A 25,733-nucleotide genomic window follows, 5' to 3' on the forward strand; every position below is an offset into this window, starting at 1 on the left:
GAGCGGTGTGCAGCCCTCATGACCAAATCAATTAATTACTTAAGGAAAAGGAAGGGCCGTAAACCTGTAAGTAAAGCCTGGGTACGTGCCATTGTCGCATCCCAAAATTGGGATTGTGAAGATGTGCTCTCCTCAAATGCTAGTGAGGATGAGGAGATAGAGTTTGATATTTCACATGATGATCTGCTAGCTTACTAAGCATAGGAAACGGCAACATGATAGAGAGGATATGGCAGATGAGGAGGTGCATTATCGCAACCCCAGAGATGTTGAATTTGAAGAAGTACGAGAGTTTACACAAACTGAGCTCCATGAGCTGGCTAAACAATACAAACAAAGGTCTGGGGAGCCCCTATTGAGTTGGCTCCTACGCTTATGGGATGAAGGGGCGGACAGTTTTGTTTTGTCAGGTAAGGAAGCAGTGACTATGGGAGTGTTCACCCATGATCCACAATTGCGTCAGGCAATGAGAAAAGCCCGAGAGATTAGTGTGAAATTTTCACTGTTAGATCTCGTGAGAGATGGGAGAGGGTATTTCCAGGTTACGTGAGATGGGTTGTATAACCGGATTAACCGCTTGCTGACCGCCGCATGTACATATTTGTCGGCAGAATGGCAAGGCTGCACAAATGGGCGTACCTGTATGTCCCTTTGAATTTGCCGCCATGGGGTTGCGTACGCGACCCTGCCGCGAGCTCTGTGAGTGTGATCGCGGGTGCCGCGGACTCGATGACTGCGGGGATACCCGCGATCGTTTCACGGAGCTGAAGAACAGGGAAATGCTAATGTAAACAAGCATTTCCCCGTTCTGCCTAGGGACAGGACACTGATCACTGCTCCCTGTAATCAGGAGCGGTGATCAGTGTCATGGCACAAGTAGCCCCTCCCCCCTACAGTTAGAATCACTTCCTAGGACACACTTAAACCCTGCAGCGCCCCCTCCTGGTTAACCCCTTCACTGCCAGTCACATTTACACAGTAATCAGTGCATTTTTAATCGCACTGATCGCTGTATAAATGTGAATGTCCCAAAATAGCGCCAAAAGTGTCCGTTCTGTCCGCCATAATGTCGCAGTCACGATAAATCCCTGCCATTACTAGTAAAAAAAGATTATTAATAAAAATGCCATAAAACTATCCCCTATTTTGTAGACGCTATAACTTTTGCGCAAACCAATCACTAAACGCTTATTGCGATTTCTTTTTTTTTTTTTTACCAAAAATATGTAGAAGAATACGTATCGGCCTAGACTGAGGAAAAAAAATATTATTTTATATATTTTTGGGGGATATTTATTATAGCAAAAAGTAAAAAATAATGCTTTTTTTTTCTAAATTGTCGCTCTTTTTTTGTTTATAGCACAAAAAATAAAAACCACAGAAGTGATCAAATACCACCAAAAGAAAGCTCTATTTGTGGGGAAAAAAGGACGTCAATTTTGTTTGGGAGCCACGTTGCACGACCGCGCAATTGCTAGTTAAAGCGACGCAGTGCCGAATTGCAAAAAGTGCTCTGATCTTTGGCCAGCCACATGGTCCAGGGCTTAAGTGGTTAAAGACGTTTCCAGAATAGATGGGCCCAGATATGGAACCCTTTACGTATGCTCTGCGGTCTAAGCTAATTACGTCTGCACCATTTAATCTCAGGGCTCCATTATTGTCCTTGTTGGGAGGCCTGGGATTAAACAGCAAGATTCATGAAGCCACAACCCTTTTAAGCCAGTTGGGGGAGCTAGAGGAGACTAAAACAAAACCTGTCAGGGCAGTAGATAAGGTCAAGGCCAGACAGAAAGAATACAAACAGAAAAGAACAGAGAAGAAAGGGAATGAGGTAGAGAAGACAGGGGGTGAAGAGAAAACCAGGCTAGTTATTTCTAGGAAAGAAATGGGGATGAACCTATTAAAGGCAGGAGTACCTAAAGATGAGATAGATGGCATGTCTACTGCAGAAATGCTGAAGAGGTGGAAACATTTAGTAGGGAAAACTGTCAGGGTTAGAAACACTACTCCTAGTGAAGATAACATCTGCCTAGACTTAGAGAAAACAGAACAGACCCCTCCTGTTAGCTCCAAACCAATTCCCAAAACTGGACATGAATCCAAACCCAAATCCCTTTGTCCTGGGCAGGAGTTATAGAGAAAAGGGGATTGGGAGGTTCCTTATCCTTTATGAAGGGAAGGTGAGTCTCCTGTAAGAGCAGTGAGGTCAGTGACAGCAGGAGACCGACACCCATATGCACCTGTCACTGTATGGTGGGGGAAGTCATCTTCTCCTACACATGTAATGGCTTTAGTTGATAGCGGAGCTGAAGTTACACTTTTGCCAGGAAATCCTTCCCATCACAAAGGAGAATTGATTTATGTAGAAGGTTTGGGAGGGCAAACTACACCAGCAGTTAGGATACGGGTGAAATTGGCTATTGGCAAGGGATCGGGATTTATGACAAATGTTTTGGTATCAGAGTTACCCGAAAATATTCTTGGGATGGATGTACTTCAAGGTCAGTCAATTCAGACTGAAAGAGGTGCATTCACATTTGAGTATCGTGATAAAGCGTATCTGGTAAGGGCGGTGAAGGCTGTGGTCAGAGGTCATGCGAAATGGACCTCTGTCTACATTCCTTCACCAGAGAAGCCAGTCTGTTTCAAGCAGTACAGACTTCCTGGAGGCCACAAAGAAATTGGGGAGACCATTCAAGAACTGTTGAGAGTAGGGATCCTTAGACCTGCTGTAAGTCCTTTCTCGTCTCCGGTGTTCCCAGTAAAGAAAACTGATGGGACATATAGAATGACTGTGGATTACAGAGGTCTAAACAAAGTGGCACCTCCATTGAAATCAGCTGTACCAGATATGATCTCAATTGTTGAGAAAATTGCTAAAGAGACAGGAGAATATCATGCTGTGATAGACCTTGCTAATGCTTTCTTTTCGATTTTGATAGACCCAGAGTGTCAAGACCAGTTTGCTATGGTGTGGGACAGCCACCAGTACACTTTCACTGTGCTTCCTGAAGACTATGTTCATTCTCCAATGATTTGTCATGGACTGATTGCCCGAGATTTAAGTACCCTGAGTTTGAAAGTCCCTGTGTTTCACTACATTGATGACATCATGATCTCTGGAACAAAAGAAGATGTAACTGAAGCACTGCACCGGCTGATACATCAAATGGAGAACCAGGGCCGTTTGAAGGAATTTGGGGGCACCAAGCAAAATGGACATGGAGGCCCCCCAACCCCCCACGCACGCACGCAAAGCCCCCCTTACTACTCCCCCCGTGTTCTTTTTAACCCCCCTCCCTACCGCTTCCCGCGTGGCAGGAGATTCAGTTTTCTGTTCCCGGCCAGCCGGACTGAAAGGAAGTGAGCACTCAGTGTGAACAGGAAACTGAATTTCCTGAGTCCTGTACCACGTGGACTGCAGGAGGAAGGAAGAGGAGCTCAGCAACGCTACAGGCTGCAGCTTATAGGAAGCGGCGGCTTGCAGCGCAGCTGGGGCCCAAGGCCAGCTCGGGGCCCCAAGCAATTGCTTGTTTTGCCTGTCCTGTCGTGACGGGCCTGTGGAGAACAGAGGGTGGGTTATCGACAAAGACAAAGTCCAAGGACCTGCCACAGAAGTGAAATTCCTGGGAATGATGTGGACTGGGCCGCAAAGGAAAATTCCAGAGACAATTGTGCAAACTATCCAGGCTCTGTCGCCCCCTACTACCAAAGAGGAGGCACAGAAGTTCATTGGAGTTGTGGGGTTCTGGAGATTGTTCATCCCACATCTTGGACTGACTCTGAGGCCTATATATAATGTCACCAGAAAAAAAGTTCTCATGGGGTTCAGAGCAGCAGACTGCATTCCTGGCATTCTAAAGAAGCTATTTTGCAGCATCAGGGATTAGGACCCGTGAGACAAGGAGTACCGTTTCAGCTGGATGTAGTAGAGCAGAATGGTACCATATCTTGGAGTCTGTGGCAGCCAAATGAAAAGAAAGGACTGAGAGCAATACCCATGGTTCAAACAACTGACAGGGGCACAGAAGAGATACACGCCCCTAGAGAAGTACCTGTTTGGGGCCTACACAGCACTTCAACATGTAGAGACCATTACAGGAAAGGACACAGTCACCATCCATACTGCATTGCCAATAGCAGGATGGATGAGAGATAATGGACTGACCACTAGGGCAGCTGTATCCCAGAACCAGACACTGATGAAATGGAAGTGGTCTTCAAGAAAGAGGGGGGTATTGCAACTGGGGAGACATTTCAAAACATTTGGCAGGGCTTGTTACATTTACCAGCACCCAGCCAGAAGAAGAAAATCCTGTGCTGCAGTCATCCCCCATTCAAGAGGCTCCACCCTTTGAGTCTCTGTCAGAAGACATGAAGGAGTCAGCGTGGTTCACTGGTGGTTCAGCCATAGTCGCCTCGTCTGGGCGTAAATGGACAGCAGCAGCCTACAACCCAAGTACCGACACAGTCCTGCAGGAGACCGGAATTGGAGGGTCCAGTCAGTATGCAGAGTTGAAAGCTGTAGTGATAACTCTTCAGGAGGATACTTCTTCCTGTGTCACTATCTACACTGACAGCTGGGCGTTTTTTAAAGGACTGACAACTTAGATGCCCACGTGGAAGTCCAATGAATGGATGATTCATGGAAAGGTGGTGTGGGGAGGCAAAGAAGTCTGGGACTACATCTGGAAAGAAGCTCACTCCCGCACCATAAAAGTGGGGCATGTTGATGCATATGTGCCCCTAGTCCCAGACTTTGAGAACTACTGAGTTGCAGATTAAATCGCCAAAGTGAAGGCAGTTGTGCCAATTAAGCCTGTCTTGATGAACTTGGCCAACTGGGCCCACAAGCAATCTGGACAATTGGGGCAGAAAGCAACATATGAATGGGCACAATAGAGAGGATTGCCTATATCCATGGACATGATAAAGACTGTAATAGGGAACTGTACAGTGTTTGGAGAAGTGCGACAATGGCCATTGCAAAAGTACTCCACCGGGTCGATTAAGAGGGGTGAGAGGCCTGCAGAGATCTGGAAGATTGACTTCATCGGTCCCCTGCCCCGGGGAAACAATGGACTGAGGTATTGTTGCACTGCAGTGGAACCTATTCAGGAGTTATGCTTGATCCTCCTTGCAAACGTGCAGATCAAGCCGCAACGCTTCAACTGCTCCAGAAACTTGTCCTTGCTTATGGTTGTCCCAAACAAGTCCAAAGTGATGACGGCTCACACTTAACTGGATCAACAGTACAGCAGTGGGCCAAAGATTCTGGAGTGTACTGGTTGTGCCACATCCCATACCATCCACAGGCAGCTGGTTTGATTGAAACAGGCTATTGAAGGACCAGATACGCAAACTTACATACACTAGGGGGGTGGGATTGGATCCTCACACAGGCAGTCATGTTGTTAAATTCTAGGCCAATAGCCAAAAGCACACCATATGAGAGGATGGTAGGGGCTGGGGCACAGATTCCACAGCTGGAGTGCAGAGTTGAGTATTTATGTAAGGTTCCTGAAAGAACAGGGCTTAACAGATACCATGTTACTGCTTCCCATGACATAGAAACCAAGAGTGACATATCTGAAGCTGAAGCCTATCTAGGAATGAGAGGGAATCTGGCAGGAAGGTTTGAAGTTATATTTGCATTGGCAGCTGAGCTTCAAGACAGTGGCTGGGACTCTGACTGGTTAGTGGACACTTCTCAACAAGAGTGGAAAGTGAGGCTACATAACATCAAACCTTCCAAAATAAACAGCAGTGATCTGTGAAATATCAGTATATTTCCTCTCTTCCCTATTGATGTTCTTTGGGAGTGGGTACAGGCAGGGGGCAAAGTGTTAGTCAGATATCCAGGCAAGAAGCCATTTAGAGGAGAGATTTTAGCTGAAGGGCCTGGATCTACTGTTTATGTATTATTAAAAGAAACAGATAATCCGCTTTGTTTTCCACTCCACAGGCTGTCTCCGATTTGATCCATAGGAAGACCAGAGAAAAGTGGTTACATGATGGAAAGAATGACGGAAGATCGCAAGAGCTGTGGAGAGCAAGGCCTTTGATGTATTACAAGCCTGGACTTGTTTCTAAAGAACTTTAGAATGGACTTTCTAATGAACTTTTTAGTTAAAGACTGAAACACCTTATCAATGACAGAAATATGGGAGGTGTTGCATTCAAGGAAAATGAATGTTTAGAATAAGTTTTATTAGTAATGAAGTAATTTTCTGTATGGAGTCTGAAAAAAAAATCTAGGGCAGAATGTGTTGCGTTGGTTAAAATATGATTTTTTTTTTACATAACATTACATGGGACAATAGTGGTTGCTCATGAGTAGATATTTCTCAAACAAATGCTGCTGCACACAATGGGTACGTAGATACCATTGTTGTATTTCCAACAGTCCTTTGTTTCTACAGCTACAGTAAACATGTATGTTTTCTGTTATTTGGTAAAGACTGATTCAATTTACATGGGAATTTATAAAATATATCCAGCCAAAAGGTTTATCTTTAGTTTTGGATAGAGCATGGAAGGTTTAGAACCTCTGTCCGGTTTAATTTTGCTCTGTGTGTACCCGCTTGGGAGATTCCCCCTCTCTATGTGTCCTATTGATCCTTGGAAATTATATAAAGTCAAAATGTTACAGCTGTCACTGGATCAAGAATAGAGGGTGTGTAACTGGACTTGCAAGGATTAAAATGCACATGCATGCATGCGTGTGTTGCGTTTGTTAAAATATGATTTTTTTTTTACATAACATTACATGGGACAATAGTGGTTGCTCATAAGTAGATATTTCTCAAACAAATGCTGCTGCACACAACGGGTACGTAGATACCATTGTTGTATTTTCAACAGTCCATTGTTTCTACAGCTACAGTAAACAGGTATGTTTTCTGTTGTTTGGTAACTATGGTAAACAGCCTGACACATAAAAGGGAGATTCAGGCATAAGCTAGGGACACACACATCATCATGCTTTAAGATCAAAAGCCACTCACGATAGAAGAAATGTGCCTGATCCTCCAGAAGAATCATTGCCAATGGAGGTCACGAACATACAGTAACAGAAGATAAGTAACTTTTAAGTGTATTTGTACTGTTATAGACCATAGGCTGTTCATTTGCTAGGCATTTTGCTTGTTATACATATCTGTCAGTCTTGTATTGCATTCCTAATATTATAATAGTCTTGTATGTACAGCATCTTTGTATAGTAAAAGCACATTTACACACTGCAGAAGTCTCAGCTTCCTTGCTTATACCACAAAGTAACCTTGCTAGATACACGCAAGCAAAACAACGCGCCATGGTGCACATGTGGACACACAGACACGTCCACTGATCCTGGTGCCCAGAGGCCTATTTAAACCCAAGGCCTGCCTAGTATCATTGCTGGATTGTATTGAGCTTTACCCTTGTGGTTTGTGTTTTTGAAAGCCTGCTTGATTCTATTACTGACCTGGCTCTCTCTGACTTTTCTCTGGCCCCACCCACTAAAGGCTGTGTAGGCAGGTGCAGTCTGTTTTCCCCACTGTAGGTGGCGTTTGACCAAATCGGCAATGCAGAAGGGGCAGGTGTCAGGGCTGGGCTCAGCCCTTCCTTCTTAGAGCTGGTGTTAGAGGGGATCTAATCGCTTATGGTTCACATATAAAGAAGGAAGGTAAAAGAGAAATAGACAAATTACTAGAGAAAATGAGTGCCTTAGAGATAAAACATAAGAAAAATCTCGACCCAACGGATGGCAGATGTCTGGAGAGCTTACGAGCAGAGCTTTCGCAATGCCTAGAGCATAGAGCAAAAAACAAAATTAGGTTTTTCACAAATAGAGCATATGAACAAGGAAATAAATGCGGACGGCTATTGGCAAAACAACTTAAAAAACAAGACTCTAGATATGTGCATAGCCTACTAGTCCAAGGCAGGAAAATAATGGATACGAAGGTTATAGCGAAAGAATTTGGTAAATTCTATGAGGCCCTATATAACATCTCCAAAACAGAATCATTGGGAACAGGGGAAAGCGAGGGACAAAGGAGGAATGAGATAGGTGAATATATTGAGAACGCTGCCATGCCTATACTACCTAGAGTAATTTCTAAGGATATGGAACGTCCAATCATGGTTGAAGAGTTGAGCAGAGTGATAGCAACCCTGCCCCCGGGGAAAAGCCCAGGGCCGGATGGGCTGACAAACTCATATTATAAGAAGTTTCTTCCAGTTTTGGTAGCTATTGTAGCTGTTGCTGTTTTGGTAGCTATTTTAATTCAATTAGTGCCTCTAGTCCACTCCCCCAGAAGCATTACTGGCATACATAACGGTGTTGCCAAAAGAGGGAAAGGACCCCCAGGTATGTGCTAACTACAGGCCTATCTCTCTGCTGAACTCGGACACCAAATTATTGGCAAAAATCCTGGCCTTAAGACTTCAGGAACATGTAGGAGATTTGGTACAGCCAGATCAAACGGGGTTCATAAAGGGACATGAAACAAGGGACGTGAAACAAGGGACAACACCACTCGTGCACTCCATATTTTGCATTGGATGCAGTCCGGCCCGGACAGAGCCCCAAGAATCACTCTGTCGATGGACGCCGAAAAGGCCTTTGACAGATTGAACTGGGGCTTTATGAGAGAAGTACTCGGGAGGATAGGACTGGGGGAAAAAATGTTGGGGTGGATCATGTCCTTATATGCGAAACCAAGAGCAAGAATCAAGGTCAACGGGACAGTATATGAATGTTTTAACATACAAAACGGTACCAGGCAAGGGTGTCCGCTGTCCCACCTGATATTTGCGATAGTAATGGAACCATTTTTGCGCAAAATCAGAAATAATAAGGAGATAGCAGGGATGTATATAGGCCATACGGAACATAAAGTAGCAGCGTATGCGGGTGACCTTCTCTTTTTCCTCTCCGCCCCCCAGACATCTATAGCCGCATTGATGGTGGAGGTACATAAATTTGGCAGGGTGTCTGATTTCAAGATTAATTTTGAGAAGTCAGTCATCCTTCCTAGCCATGTCCCAGTAGCGATGGAAAGGTCATTGAAAGAGATGTATCCATTTATATGGAATGAGGGGTCGCTGACATACCTGGGGGTACAGATTAGCGCAGACTATGAATTATTGTATGAACGTAACTATGGCTCATTATTGAAAGAAATAACAGAAGAGCTAAAGAGATGGAAGGGTAAATACTTGACCTGGTTCGGGAGAATCAGTGCCATAAAAATGAGTATACTGCCTAGAATAATTTATGTGCTGCGCACAGTGCAAATCAGGTTGCCGGTGACTCTCTTTAGGCAGGTACGTAGGCTGTTCGTGGCCTTTGTGTGGAGTGATAGAAGGCCTAGACTGGCTTACGATATTTTAAGAAGGAGTAGAGCTGAGGGCGGCCTGGGACTCCCAGATATAGCATCTTATTATAAGGCCATGACTCTAGTTAGGATTCTGGACTGGTGCCATGACCTAAAGGGAAAACCATGGGTACAAGCAGAAATGTCAATGGCGGGGAGAAACCTGGCAGGAGCACCATGGATCCAAGGGTCATTGAGAGGGTTGTCACAATGGACACCTCTGACCCTGAATTCGTTGGAAGTATGGGACAGGATGAATAGAAAGGGTAGATATGCTCCCCAGACTTCCCCTCTGGCCCCTCTGGAGGGATTCCTTTGGTTCCCCCCAGGGGAGGAGATGGGAAGTCTGGGGGCCTGGGGTCAAGACGGGGACACTGGGTGTGGCAAGTTTGCCCCAAGCGGAGCCCTATTACCAATGACAGAGATGGTCTCGAGATTCGGGATGACATGAATGGCAGAATGGAAATATTGTCAAATGATGAGTTTCTTCAAGAAAACAAAGCCATTAATAAGACCCATGAACTCACTCACTGCATTCGAGAGGCAATGTGCACAGATATCAGAATCTGGGCATATGCTGTCTCGGATGTATAGAATGATCCTAAGGGAACAAGAAAAAACCCCATACTTTGTAAAAGAGTGGGAGAGGGAGCTGGGTCAAGTCTGGACAGATAAACAAATTAATAGAATGATATCGTTAACACTACCTCCATAAGTTCAAAGGTGCAAGAAACGGCATATAAGTTCTTAGTAAGGTGGTTTAGGACCCCAGCAAAATTAGCACAAATCTCCTCAACATCAAGTGATAGGTGTAGGAGGGGTTGTGGACAGAGGGGAACCTTTCTTCATCTTTGGTGGACATGCCCAATAATTAAGTTGTTTTGGGAATCAGTGGCCCCATGGATTGAGAAACTAACAGTGGACTCCCTGGAGTTTGGGCCTATACAGTACCTATTTCATGGAAAGCCCGGACCTATCAAAAAGTACAGAGTAAGCATAACCCCACACTTATTAAATGCAGCAAAAAAACTAATTCCGACGTATTGGAGACAAGTCTGGGGCCCGACAGTCACAGACTGGAAAAACGAGGTTAATTTAATAAAAGAAGCAAAGAGGTGGGTCCATGTGGTTAAAAACCAAAAAGAGAAATTTGAAATGACCTGGGCGAAATGGGAACAGTGCACTAAGGAGATAATAGAAGAGGGAAACATTAATGGGTAAGGGAGGAAGATATGGTATAGTCATTAAGAATAAAGACAATAAAAAGATTGACCCTGAAAGAATGAGTTAAATATCGACATGACTTCTCTATTGCTAATTAAATGTAAAGAGGGTGGGGGGTAAGATAATATATGGTATATGTTCTGTGGGGGGGGAGGTTGGGGGTTGGGGTGTTTTGTTTTTTTTTCGGGGGTTTTTCCTTTATCCCCTACTCCCCTAATAAGCACTGGGTGGTGGGGGGTTGTGTTTTTTTTTTTTTTTTCCCCTCCAGTAAACAATAGAGGAGTAAATAACAAACATCGTGACAGAAGAGGGGAAGAGGAGAGTGTCACAGCACTGGTCACAGGGCACAAGGATTTTTTTGTGGATGTAAGTTTAACCACTTCAATGCCAGGCACTTAGACACCTTCCCGCCCAGACCAATTTTCAGCTTTCAGCGCTGTAAAAATTTGAATGACGATTGCGCGGTCATGCTACACTGTACCCAAACAAATTTTTTATCATTTTGTTCCCACAAATAGAGCTTTCTTTTGGTGGTATTTGATCACCTCTGCAGTTTTTATTTTTTGCGCAACAAATAAAAAAAGACCGAAAATTTTGAAAAAAAACAAGTTTTTCTTTGTTTCTGTTAAAACTTTTTGTAAATAAGTACGTTTTCTTCTTCAATGACGGGCACTGATATGGCTGCAACTGACGGGCACTGACGGGCACTGATACGGCGGCACTGATGGGCACCGATGAGGTGGCACCAATGAGGTGGCACTGATGAGGTGGCACTGACGGGCACTGATGATGGGCACTGATAGGCGGCACTGATGGGCACTGATAGGTGGCACTGATGGGCACTGATAGGTGGCACTGGTATGCGGCACTGATGGGCACTCATAGGTGGCACAGATGGGCACTTATAGGCGGCACTGATGGGCACTCATAGGTGGCATTGATGGGCACTCATAGGTGGCATTGATGGTTAATTATGGGTGGCACTGATAGTTGGCACAGATGGGCACGGATGGGCACTGATAGATGGGCACTGATGGGCACGGATGGGCACTGACAGGTGGCATGAATGGACACTGATGGGTGGCACTGATGGCACTGCTTGTTTGCAGTGATGCCCCTAAGGGTGGCATTGCTGGGCATCACTGCAACATAATGGTGCCAATCAGTGCCCATTTGTGGGCACTGATTGGCACAGATTTGGCACACTGGGCACATGTGGATGGCCATGGGGTACATACCTGGCCATCCACATGTTGCCCCTTCCCTGGTGGTCCTAGTGGCGATCCCTGGTGGTCCAGTGTGGTGATCTGCGGGGGGGCTGCACTGATAAACAATCAGAGCAGACCCCCCCTGCCAGGAGAGCCGCCGATCGGCTCTCCTCTACTCGCGTCTTTCAGACGCGAGTGAGGAAGAGCCGATCAACGGCTCTTCCTATTGACAGCGTGATCAGCCGTGATTGGACACGGCTGATCACGTGGTAAAGAGCCTCCGCCGGAGGCTCTTTACCAAGATCGGTGTAGCGGTGTGTCAGACTGACACACCGCTCCACCGATCGCCGCGATGCGCGCCCCCGGGGGCGCGCTGCGGCATGTTATCCTGCTGGACGTCATATGACGTCCAGTCAGGATAACAGAACCACTTCCCGGACGTCAATCCGCTATAGGGCGGGCGGGAAGTGGTTAAATGAGCACCAAAAATAAATGTACACATTAAATAAATTCAAACTCATGAGCACTACGAATTTAGAGGAGAAGAGGAAAGGGTCTTCCCCCTTTCACTATTTTAGGGGAAAAAGGAAAGAAAAGAATATATACATTTTTTTTTTTTTTTTGTTTTAACATTCACAATTTATTAATTTATGAATTATAGTGATTTACGACACGGAATTAGAATAAGGGGTAAATTCACTTTATAGTCTTATTTAACCACGCACGCACATGGGGGGGGGGACTGGAGTAAGTTAATATTAAGGAGTGGGGGAAATCACAGATTGTGGGTAAGGGCAGGAGAGAATAACGGGGGGAGTGAGAAGGGAGGAAAGAGGAGGAGGAAGAGGAGGAAATCCCCCCCCCCTTTTTTTTGTTGTTGTTAAATTACAACATGTAAATTTTGGTTAGTGGGATAGGTGGGGTAATTGTGGAATGATGTAATTTGATATTTTTGTTTTTGGGTTGAATGAAGGGGTATAGTATGTTGTATAATTGGTGTAATATATAAATTAAATAAAAATTTTGATTATTAAAAAAAAATAGAGCTGGCCGCTCAGCTGTCGGCTAATTGCCAGCTTCTATCTCTCCACAGTTACTCAGCTGTTGATATCCTGCTCGTTAGTCCTGCCTACTTAAAGTGGAGTTCCACCCACTTTTACAACTCTTCAGCATCCCTCACTAAACTGTGCACTGTAAACGAATTGGATATTTTAAATTTTTTTTCTCAGCTGTATTTATTTTTCACTTCCTCCTCCCTGGCCGTGGCCCATTGCATCATTTCCTGTTTGCAATTCCTTCTGGGAAGGGGCGGCAACTTCCTCTGACACTGCCATTGCTATGGAAACCTGACCTGAAACCTATTACACTGCTTGTGCTGCACTGAGCATGTGCGAGATCTGCAAGGATGAGATCCAGGAAGAAATACAGTCTGGCTTCTGATGCCCACACTTAAGATGGCCACGGCCTGCTGTAAGTTTATAAAATAACAAACTACAGCTATAAACTAACAAAACAGACCTTAGTTTACAGACTAACTTTACTAGAATACATTAAGCTTGTGTATTATAGGGGTATTTTTATTTAAAAAGTATAATTTCGGCCGGAACACCACTTTAAGCCGTTCAGCCCAGTGGATCTCTGCCTTCACCTTGGTCAACATCACAAGAGACAATCTCCTGCGTTCCTGTTTAAAGACTTGCTTTGCTGACATCCCATCTGGCTCCAGATCCTGCTTGCTGTTCCACTACATTGATCCCTGATTTCTGGCTTGGCTGACTATCCATTCCGGTTACTGAACTTTGGCTATGTTTTGACTAAGTTTGTTCTTTTTACTTTTATTATTAAACAAGTGTGATTTAACTGCACTTCTGTCTCGGTCTGATTTCATGGTTTCTGACAGCAGGAAGTTGTGAGGAACAGGGTTCCTTTATGACTTCTTGCAGTCACTAAGAAACAGCTGTCCAATTGGACGCTGGAACCCCATGTGACCTTGGTTGCCATCTTGGGCAGGGCAGAGTCTATTTAAGACTCCGGCTCCTGGATTTGGAATGCTTTATGTTAGTGACTAGTGTAGGGACAGGTTTACTGTCTGGCAGGGACAGTACTTAGCATTAGGGAAAGGATCCAAGGAGTAGGGAAAGTGCAGGGACTACACATTCTCCTCTCAGAAACCCTCCCGTTTGGGTGTGGACTAGCCAGGCCACATTCCCACCCCTCACTGTAGAAGCTGTTGGCATCATTTCAAGATCACAGTCCTCTACTATTGTTCGGAAGTGGCCCCAGTTAGCTGTGCTCACCCGCCAGGCCTGATTGTACATTTTTTGGGACTGTCTCAATATACTGTTCTATGCTACCTTAGCCTCTAGGGGTGCTAGTTGCTATCAGTGCACCACGTCACTTCCTACCCTCGCTTGGTGTAGTTGGCAGGATTCAAATCTGGGGGAGACCCCAATGGATTTCCAGCAAGTTGGAGCCCAAGTGTGAACGCACCCCCTATCAGTGGCCTCAGAAGGTACGGAACCATTAAAAAGATGGCTCCACGCAATCTGTTGAGATCCTACATGCTGAGTTCCACCAAACCTGCTGCCGACAGAAGGGTCGACAACCCCGAGGATGTACCACCAATCCAGGAAGTCCCTTTCGAGAAGTATCTGCCTCCTTTTGAACCTGGGCCTCTAGCCCCAGCTAATCCCAAGGAGGAGAGTACTACAGTCCCAAAGTACCGTTCCCAGAGGTGTGCCTAGTCCTGCTGATTCTCTGGAGTCCTCCAAGGATGTAATCTCCGGCTCAGGTGATGGGGGTGTTGCTGGTCCTGTTGACCCTCTACCACCTGAAGCCTTGCAGCTGCATACACAAGATGACAATTCTGAAGTTGAGCTACCAATTGTCCTACAATTAAAGCTTGGTCATCTATTATTGCATTTTTTTTATTTTGGAGAGCCAGTATAAAGGAAAGGCAGCAGCAGTGGAAAAAAGCTATTTTCCTTTGATAACCTATCACACAATCTCATCCCACCAGCTCCCACTCCTCAGGCATACCCTGCTCCTCAGCTGCATGTATGCAAAAGGGCAGCAAAACATCATTGAGCTAAAATGGCCACATGGCTATATTAGGTCAATGGCATTGATATAATATGGCCACGTGGCCATATTATATATAGGTGTCAAAAGCTTAACAAGCATGCCCCAGCCACAGCTGATTGAGCCAGTGGGGGTGAGATCATGTGACAGCTTCCCACAGGTTCTGGACCAGTTCAGACTGAATCCAGATCATGCCTACCTGGGAGGAATGCTACTACATGCTGCCTGTGTAGTTTGCTCATTATGGAGCCATTTGTTTCTTGTTGTCTGCCACTCCTAGTGATCAATTACTAGTGAATTTAGTAGCAGAATTGAGTAAATAAAACAATTTCTATCCTATTCTGGTGAGTGACAGCAAGTGGTTAGATCTTGTACTAGTAAGAAAGTAAGATTGACCATATTAGACCTTCAGCAGTAGATTGCCAATGGTTTAGCTGAAGCTCTATAATAACAAGGCTTACAAGAACGTCTAACAGGACCAAAATATGTTGACTGCCCTTTTCTGAAAATGCTAGCTGCCTATCTGAAATACATCCGAGTCACAGACCTGGAAATAAATGAAAAGTGTTTCAATTGCTAATCCATATCCTTGTTCTTGGTCAGCAAAACATAACTGATAAGTAGGCAGCTAGCATTTATGACAGATTAAGTTAAGGTGGGCAAAGGTAAATAGTAAGGGTGTGATGGTGCAACAGTTTGAACATGTCACCTAATCATGAAGAGGGTTCACCTGCTCACAAGGCTGGAGGACAACTGTGGTCACACTCAGGACTCTGTCACCCTGTATTGAGATAAAGCTGATTTAGTGTCAGAAGGAAAAAAAATCTATTCATACTGCAGGTATATAATTATATCTTGCATACAAATGCAGTTCAGGCTTTTAAAATTACATGACTATGGTAAAGCAGATATAAACTGCTTATTACCTAAAATACCATACACCCTACATACCATCTTAAATAACCAGACGACACCCATTTTGGAGTAAATTGGCTGCACTGGCCATTTTATTAACATCTTAACATAACATTTATTTAAAACAATACTCTCCCAGATACATAGTAACTATGTTGAGGATCATTGAAGGCACTGACCAATTTTTCTTAGTATCAGCGTGTCCACACAAGGTCCCTAGTTGCAGCTCGTCGACTCGAGGACAATACCGCTCTGCACCTTCCAACGCAGATACCCATCTCCCAATGCCAATTAAACCTCGGTTAACTGGCATCAACCGAGGATCCCATACCATGATGGTTCCCCACTTATGCCATCTTGTTCTTACTTTTTAATGCCTCCAAAGATCCCCAACTGCTACCACTTACCCCAAAACACATCATATAATATACATTACAACACACATAATAGGGCGGGAGGGTGGGAGCTCCTTCTTCATCCGGTGTTTAGAGACTGATCACTGGACCCTGGCCCCTCCTACCCCCAGGAATGAACTTCTAAGACCACCCCCTACCATGGCCAGCTACACTTCCCTTATTTTAGTAACCCCTCTCACTGCTGGTTTGCCCTGCTGCCTAGTCATGCCAGCCCTATGCCTAGCCTGCGACTTACTCCGGGCTTTTCTTTACATCTTTAGTGTTTAAATTTTAAGTGCAGCAACGTATATCAGCTGATCAGAATTCATTTTGCCCCAGTCGGAGTTCGGTAGAATGATTTTTGATTCACTGCAATGGCTTAGATGCTGACTGTCCCGGATTTGCTGGGACAGTCCCACATTTTTGCACTTTGTCCAGCCAATACTGTGTCTCGGGTGATGTCCTGGGATCACAGCATCAACCTGTGATCCTGGTTCTCTGTGTGGAGACACCCACCATGCTGGAGTGATGTCCCCCAGCACTGCCTGAGCTGAGGCTGCCCGGGAGCCAAGTTGCAGGTAGTTTTCCAGGTGGATAGAAAGGCCGGGAACTTGACAATCCTCATGGAAGTGGCATCACTAGCAGTGAGCACCTAGGGCATATGCCTCACATCTCTTGCCTGGTGCCCTGGGTGCTGTGGCTGCTGCTGCCTGGCAGGTTTATTGTGTCTCTGCTGCTGCCAACATTGCAATTGTTTACAGACAGTGGCAGGGAAACAAAAGTTAAAGACCACGCACCAGCATAGCTGTCCCATTCAGTAAAGCTGTGGATGAGAGGTGCAGAGATGAACTGTAAACAAGGAGTGCAGAGGTGAGCTGTGGATGATGATGGCAGACGCAAGTCTTGGACAAGGGGAGCTGTGAATGAGGGGTGCTTATGGGAGCTGTGTCTCTGTGGGAGAAGAGTGCACAGTGCGGCAGAGTGGTGCAGAGGTGACTGGTAAAAAATGCTGGGGGTTATTACTGCACCCACTGACACTAATGCCCTGTACACACGGTCGGACATTGATCGGACATTCCGACAACAAAAACCATGGATTTTTTCCGACGGATGTTGGCTCAAACTTGTCTTGCATACACACGGTCACACAAAGTTGTCGGAAAATCCGATTGTTCTGAACGCGGTGACATAAAACACATACATCGGGACTATAAACGGGGCAGTAGCCAATAGCTTTAGTTTCTTAAGTTATTCTGAGCATGCGTGGCACTTTGTGTGTCGGATTTGTGTACACACGATCGGAATTTCCGACAACGGATTTTGTTGTCGGAAAATTTTATAGCAAGCTCTCAAACTTTGTGTGTCGGAAATTCCTATGGAAAATGTGTGATGGAGCCTACACACGGTTGGAATTTCCGACAACAAGGTCCTATCACACATTTTCCATCGGAAAATCCTATCGTGTGTACAGGGCATAATGCTGCGGGTTTTTATTGTGGAAACTAACATCAATGCTGGGAGTTATTATTGGGTTCACTGACACCAATTCTGGCAGTTATTATTGCATCCAACACTGGGGGTTATTATTGCTTCCACTGACATCAATGCTGGGAGTTTTTATTGGGTTCTCTGACACTAATGCTGAGGTTATTATTGAATCCACTGACACCAGTGCTGAGGGTTATTATTGGGTTCATTTGGGAACAAAGAACAAGGAGGAACCATGGATTCGCTTTAAGAGCATATTAAATAAGGGCATTAGCCAATGCATCCCATTGGGTAATAAATTTAAAAGAGCAAACAAAAGTGCTGGATGGCTTAACTCCAATGTAAAAATGCATATAAAAGCAAAGGAAAAGGCCTTCAAAAAATACACAGTTGAGGGATCATCATCAGCATTCAGACTTTAATAAAGAATGCAACAAGAAATGTAAGGGTGCAATAAGGACGGCTATGATAGAACATGAAAGACAGACACATAGCGGAGGAGAGTCAATTTACAAATACTGTACTGGTGACCCCACAAAACTTTTTCGCGGAAGGGAGTTTAACAAGACACGTGGCCACTCATTAAAATTAGAAGAAAAGAGGTTTAACTTTAAACTATGTAGAGGGTTCTTTACTGTAAGAGCGGCAAGGATGTGGAATTCCCTTCCACAGGCGGTGGTATCAGCGGGGAGCATCGATAGTTTCAAGAAACTATTAGATAAGCACCTGAACGACCACAACATACAGGGATATACAATGTAATACCGACATATAATCACACATAGGTTGGACTTGATGGACTTGTGTCTTTTATTCGACCTCACCTACTATGTAACCATGTAATGCTGGGCAGTTTTATTGGATCCACTGACACCAATGGTGGGGGTTATTATTGCATCCACTGACACCGTTGCTGGGGGTTATTATTGCATCCATTGACACCAGTGCTGGGGGTTATTATTGCATCCACTGACACCTGTGCTGGGGGTTATTACTGGGTTCACTAACACTAATCCTGGGGATTGTTATTGTATCCACTGACAGAAATGCTGGGGGTTATTATCAGGTTCCTTGACACCAATGATGGGGGTTGTTATTGCATCGCCTGACACCAATACTGGGGGTTATTATCTGGTTTCCTGACACCAATGCTGGGGGTTGTTATTGCATCCACTGATAACAATGCTGGGGGTTATTATTGGGTTCACTGACACTAGTGTTGCAGGCATCCACTGATAACAATGCTGGGGGTTATTATTGCATCCACTGACACCAATGCTGGTAGTTATTTTCGCATCCATGGACACCAATGCTGGGTGTTATTATCGGGTTCCCTGACACCAATGTTGAGGGTTATTGTCGGGTTCCCTGACACCAATGTTGGGGGTTATTATGGGGTTCCCTGACACCAATGCTGGGAGTTATTATTGCATCCACTGACACCAGCTCCTAAGTAGATCTGAAGCTAATCCAATCCATATGTATATGAAGAAGCAGGGAGCAAGGATCAGTAAATATACTGCTCTATTCCATAAAAAAATAAAAACGTACTTACATTCAGATATATATCGTGTCCAGCATGTAGTGCAGAGGGAAGCAACAAGGATAAACCCAAGATGGTGTGAGGCCATGATTCAATAAGTGTCTATGATGTGAGAGTCGATTTGAGCACAGGTATATCTTGTTTCTGGTATGAGAAACTGACCCGCCACACAGATCGACCCAATGGAGTCTACGACCATGCACCTCATATCAGAGCAACAGAAAGTGCAACTCCTTTTGTCAAGCTTGCCTTTGTTGTTGCTGTGATACAAGATGCACATTACACGGCCTAAGACACCATATTGTTCTATCACCATCCGCATAGCCCTTAAACCATCGCCATATTGCCCTCACACCATCCTGGGTTTATCCTTGTGGCTTACCTCAGCACTTCATGATGGACACAGTATATCTGAATCTAAGTATGACATTTTTCTATGGAAGAAAGCATTATCATTGGATCCACTGAAACAAGTGCTGGGGGTTATTATTTAGTTCACTCACACAAAAGCTGGGGGGTTATTATTGCATCCACTGACCCTAATGCTGGGGGTTATTGTTGGGTTCCCTGACACCAATGCTGGGAGTTATTATCGGGTTCCCTGACACCAATGCTGGGGGTTGTTATTGAATCCACTGACACCAATGCTGGGGGGTGTTATTGTTGGGTTCCCTGAGACCAATGCTGGGGGTGATTACCGGGTTCCCTGACACAAATGGTGGGAGTTATTATTGCATCCACTGACACCAATGCTGGGGGTTATCGTTGGGTTCCTTGACACCAATGCTGGGGGTTATTACCAAGTTCACTCACACCAAAGCTAGGGGCTATTATTGCATCCACTGACACCAATGCTGGGGGCTATTATTGCATCCACTGACACCAATGCTGGGGGTTATTATTGCATCCACTGACACCAATGTTGGGATTTATTGTTGCATCCACTGACACCAATGTTGGGATTTATTGTTGCATCCACTGACACCAGTGCTGGAGATTACTGTTGCTGTCTACCATTTGGTAAATTTCCCTTCATTTCCACAGGAAGACAACCTCCCAAAGTGAAAGGAATTCTCCTCTTAGACAATTATTCTCAGAACAGTTGTCCCCATTGGAATATTTTCCCTCAAGTCCAGTTCTGGGGGCAAATATAACATTTTGGATTTCCTCTCATTTTCTTTCTGAAAACTGAACGCTGAAAAATATCTGCACATTCACCTTCCAAAAAGTGGGGAGTGGACAATATGAAATGTGTACCAGTAGGATCTGCAGCTTGTGAAATTCCTTTTGGACATGATGTCACCAGTCCATCCATGTGTATTTCATGTGCACAGCACATGATACTGACTATACCATAGATAGACTCTGTAGAGTGACATCACCTGCTGATAACTAGAGGTCACCTGGGCATAAGAATCCCTAAATCCCTACAGTATCTTCTGTGCAATAACAGGTGCTCTTAATGAAGAGTATACACACTGATTAAGGTCACACCACCTCCTTCCATACCTTCCCTACCTAGGTCACATTAGAAAAACTATTTGGCCATATTAAATACTCTTATGTTGACTAGATTGAACAATCGATCCTTCGTTTGATTCAAAGACTTTGTATTGTATATAAAATGAATGCAATAAATGGCTTCTGTTTGGAAAAGACCAATTAATTGGCTAAGATGAAAAACATTCAGTCTTTGATAACAACTGAACGAATGCTCATTAATCATCGTTGTTATTATTTTTTTTTTTAAGTTATTAAAGCTGTATTTAGAAATACAATAAATAATTTTGTATTTTTTAATGACTAAATACTACAACTTTATTTTTTTTTTAATTTGTATAAGTTGTTTTTCTTTCTTTTCTATTTTCTTTAGGGCTAATTCACACCAGAAACTGCATGTCTACTGTGCATTTTTATCATGCATATTTGCATGCATTTGATGCACAGTTTTATGTGCATTTGCATGCAGTTGACATGCGATTTTCCATCTGCGTTTGTCCTGCCTTGACACCTCCTTCTTCTTTCTTTGGGTGTTTATGTGCATTTGCACTTGTGTTTGCAGTGAAGCAAAATGCAGCATTCTGTACTTTTTTCACTGCATTTCACTTCGCATAACTTCGATTTTGGACTGTCTATGCAGTTGGAATTCAGTCAAAAATGCATCCAATGGCACCCAACTGCATCTAGTGTGAATGAACTCTGAATTGCAATATTTTATTTTTTTGGTTTTTTTATTAAAGCTGTGAAGTTTTTTGTTTTTACAACAATTTAACAATATAAAATTTTTATTTATTGCATAAGTTGCTTTTTTTCCTTTCTTTTTTATCTTCTTTATATAATTTTTTTGTTGTTATTAAGTCCTGGTTCAAATTGATGCTACTTTGAAATCACTTGAAGTAGGAGGCGGATCCATTTAGCGGGTCCGCCAGCTCAGCAGGAGATCTCTCCTTTGATCTCGGCTGAGCCGGCGGATGACAGGTCCGTCTCTGCTCACTGAGCGGGGAGGGGCCTGTAATAGCGTCGTTGATTTCTATGGAGAGATTGGACGAAAATGGACAACATGTCCGTTTTCATTAGATCTCATCCGATCCGCCAAGATGGATGGCGAACGTATAGCCATACATCTGATTTTATCGGATGGCAGACGGGTGCCAGCGGAAGTCAATGGATGGCGCGCTCGGATCTGCCTGAAAAATGGACAGGCGGATGCGAGCGGGCTTGCTGCGTGAAAGGGGCCTTTTACCAAAAATATGTAGCAGAATACATGTTGGCCTAAATTGATGAAGAAATTCGATTTTTTCTTTTTTCAATTTTTTTTTATTGGATAGGTTTTATAGCAAAAAGTAAAAAAATATTGTTTTTTTTTTTTTTAATTTGTCGCTCTTTTTTTGTTTATAGCGCAATTTAGTTTGAGTACAGCACCCCACGACCGCGCAATTGTCATTTAAAATAACGCAAAAAATGCCCTGGTCAGGAAGGAAGTAAAACCTTTTCGGGGCTGAAGTGGTTATAAAGGCGTGTTAGTAAATAATAATTTTCAAGAAAATTCAGTTGGGTTGGAAAAGTAATCATAATTCTGCATGGCAGATAATGCGATAATTTGCAATTGATGTAAACAATCTCATCCCAAATTGATGAGCATTTGGCAAACGTCAGATATAGATGTACTATCATGGGCTGATATGGTCGGGGTATTGTTAAAGCGCTGGAGACATTTTTAGGGACATATTTTAAAAATATGGAACTGTGGATGGAAAACCAGCAACAACTAATGGATATTATTACATATCTGCAGCATAACCTTGAAGCATTTTGTCCAATCCGCGCACACACACATAGAATCTTACCTTACAGCAGCTCCTCGCCCCCCTTTATCTTGGAGTGTATGGTGGTGTGCTCGGTGTGTCCCACCTAGGTGCTCATATTGTGTTTCCGCAGATCTGTGTCAGTCGGTGTGTTGTGTTCCTGTGTGCACACATCTCCATATCTCCTTATCTGATGCTCTGAACTTTGCTCATGTTACCATGTTGAGGACACTGACCCCGGTGCACATGGAGATTTAACTCTCCTGTCACCGCAAACGTCTTCCAAGAGCCAGCAAAGTAAAGCGACAAAATAATAGAAACACCTAGCAGTATATCAAAGTATATCCCATGCCCCAGTATATCCAATACTGCCTATATGAGATTTCCCTTTTTATATTTGTCCTGCTGGTCATAGGAAGTGATAGGAAATCCAACATTTTACAGACGTCACCAGAATAGGAATAGAGGGGGAAATCTTGCAATAACTGAGATTGCACAGACACGCCCACTTCCACTCTTATGGTACCCAGAAATCCTGGACAGCCGCACTCAAAAGTAATCATCAATCTTTATTTAAGTATAATCATAAAAATACATGCCACAGCATCACAAAGCAGGAAAACTGACGCATTTCACACTGTAGTCAGTGCTTAAGATTAAGCACTGACTACAGTGTGAAACGCGTCAGCTTTCCTGCTTTGTGATGCTGTGGCATGTATTCTTATGATTATACTTAAATAAAGATTGAAGATTACTTTTGAGTGCGGCTGTCCAGGATTTCTCATTTACCTCTCAATTTCCAGCATTGCCTGCACCTGTTACTTCCAGCATGCAGAAAATGTTTGTTCCTCACAGACCTCCTTCAGAGCGGTGATATTTTTCTCTCTCAGAGATGGTACCCACCTGGTTTATGATTGCCATGCATGCTTGGTGAAATGATCGATTTATTTTCCGATTGATTCCTCCAATATGCATAATTGATCTATAGTTGACAACCCATGCAACTGATATGCTACACATGGATAAGTGTATTTCAATTGATATTTAACCTCTTCCTGCCCACGCTATAGCCAAAAGATGACTACAGCGCTGGCTTCCAGTTCCCCTAAGTGAAAATGTCCAATTTGTACCCAAAGTGTCAATATTTTGTGTGGCCACCATTATTTTCCAGCACTGCTTCAACCCTCTTGGGCATGGAGTTCACCAGAGCTTCACAGGTTGCCACTGGTGTCCTCTTCCACTCCTCCATGACGACATCACAGAGCTGGTGGATGTTAGAGACCTTGCGCTCCTCCACCTTCCGTTTGAGGATGCCCCACAGATGCTCAATAGGGTTTAGGTCTGGAGACATGCTTGGCCAGTCCAACACCTTTACCCTCAGCTCCTTTAGCAAGGCAGTGGTCGTCTTGGAGGTGTGTTTGGGGTCGTTATCATGTTAGAATGCTGCCCTGCAGCCCAGTCTCTGAAGGGAGGGGATCATGCTCTGCTTCAGTATGTCACAGTACATGTTGGCATTCATGGTTCCATCAATGAACTGTAGCTCCCCAGTGCCGGAAGCACTCTTGCAGCCCCAGACCATGACACTCCCACCACCATGCTTGACTGTATGCAAGACACACTTGTCTTTGTACTCCTCACCTGGTTGCCACCACATACGCTTGACACCATCTGAACCAAATAAGTTTATCTTGGTCTCATCAGTTCCATAGTTCCAGTAATCCATGTCCTTAGTCTGCTTGTCTTCAGCAAACTGTTTGCAGGCTTTCTTGTGCATCACCTTTAGAAGAGGCTTCCTTCTGGGACGACAGCCATGCAGACCAATTTGATGCAGTGTGCAGCGTATGGTCTGAGCACTGACAGGATGACCCCCCAACCCTTCAATCCCTGCAGCAATGCTGGCAGCACTCATATGTCTATTTCCCAAAGACAACCTCTGGATATGACGCTGAGCATGTGCACTCAACTTCTTTGGTCGACCATGGCGAGGCCTGTTCTGAGTGGACCCTGTCCTGTTAAACCGCTGTATGGTCTTGGCTACCGTGTTACAGCTCAGTTTCAGGGTCTTGGCAATCTTCTTATATCCTAGGCCATCTTTATGTAGAGCAACAGTTCTTTTTGTTCAGATTCTTAGAGAGTTCTTTGCCATCAGGTGCCATGTTGAACTTCCAGTGACCAGTATAAGAGAGTGAGAGCGATAACACCAAATTTATCACACCTGTTCCCCACTCACACCTGAGACCTTGTAACACTAACAAGTCACATGACATCGGGGGAGGGAAAATGGCTAATTGGGCCCAATTTGGGCATTTTCACTTAGGGGTGTACTCATTTTTGTTGCCAGCGGTTTAGACATTAATGGCTGTGTGTTGAGTTATTTTGAGGGGATAGAAAATTTACAATGTTATACAATCTGTACACTCACTACTTTACATTGTAGCAACGTGCCATTTCTTCAATGTTGTCACATGAAAAGATATAATAAAATATTTACAAAATTGTGAGGGGTGTACTCACTTTTGTGAGATGCTGTATGTCCAATCACAGCTGTTCACATGTAAACAGACTTGCCAGTGCAGCCCTTTCCTCCCAAGCTGTGTCAGTGTGAGGAAAGGAGCAGTTACACGGCAAGAATGTCAATACATTGTTTACACTGATATTCATGGCACTGATCGTCATCAGTGCCCGTCAGTGCAGCTTATCAGTGCCTCCTTATCAGTGTCCATCGGTGCAGATCAGTGCAGCTTAATAGTGCCTATCAGTGCAGCTTATCAGTGCCACCTATCAGTGCCATCTATCAGTACAGCCTCATCAGTGCCTCCTTTTCAGTGCCCATTATTGCAGCTTATCAGTGTCCATCAGTGCCGTCTCATCAGTGCCCATCAAATCATTAATAATTTTCCTTTGGGATTATTCAATAATTTCCCTTTGGGATTATTAAAGTATTCTGAATCTGAATCAGTACTGCCTCATCAGTGAAGCCTCATCAGTGCAGACTATCAGTGCCCATCAGTGCAAAATTTTAGTGTTTTTTCATCTGTTTAGCAAAAAGTAAAAACCACAGTGGAGATTTAATACCGCCAAAAGAAAGCTCTATCTGTCTCCAAAAAATTGTAAAAATGTCATATTGGTACAGTGTTGAACGACCGCGCAATTGTTATTCAAAGTGTAACAGCGCCGAAATCTGAAAATTGGCCTGGGAAGGGAGGGGA

General features: G+C 44.2%; 1 protein-coding gene across 3 annotated transcripts in view; it reads right to left on the reverse strand.

The window, feature by feature from the left end:
* MOGAT3 (monoacylglycerol O-acyltransferase 3) overlaps positions 1–22,715 on the reverse strand; it is a 64,026-nt gene extending 41,311 nt beyond the window's left edge. Inside the window, exons 1-2 of one of the 3 annotated variants that reach the window (XM_073622857.1) lie at positions 22,567–22,715; positions 15,609–15,659 (exon numbers count right to left, since the gene is read on the reverse strand). The gene's annotated coding sequence lies outside the window, so the exon portion shown is untranslated. Of the gene's footprint in view, positions 1–15,587; positions 15,660–22,566 lie in introns of all 3 variants that reach the window. The other 2 variants (XM_073622856.1, XM_073622858.1) reach the window with 2 other exon arrangements.
* Between the last annotated feature and the right edge of the window lie 3,018 nt (positions 22,716–25,733).

The sequence above is a fragment of the Aquarana catesbeiana genome, linkage group LG03 (assembly GCF_042186555.1).
Source record: "Aquarana catesbeiana isolate 2022-GZ linkage group LG03, ASM4218655v1, whole genome shotgun sequence".
NCBI lineage: Eukaryota > Metazoa > Chordata > Amphibia > Anura > Ranidae > Aquarana > Aquarana catesbeiana.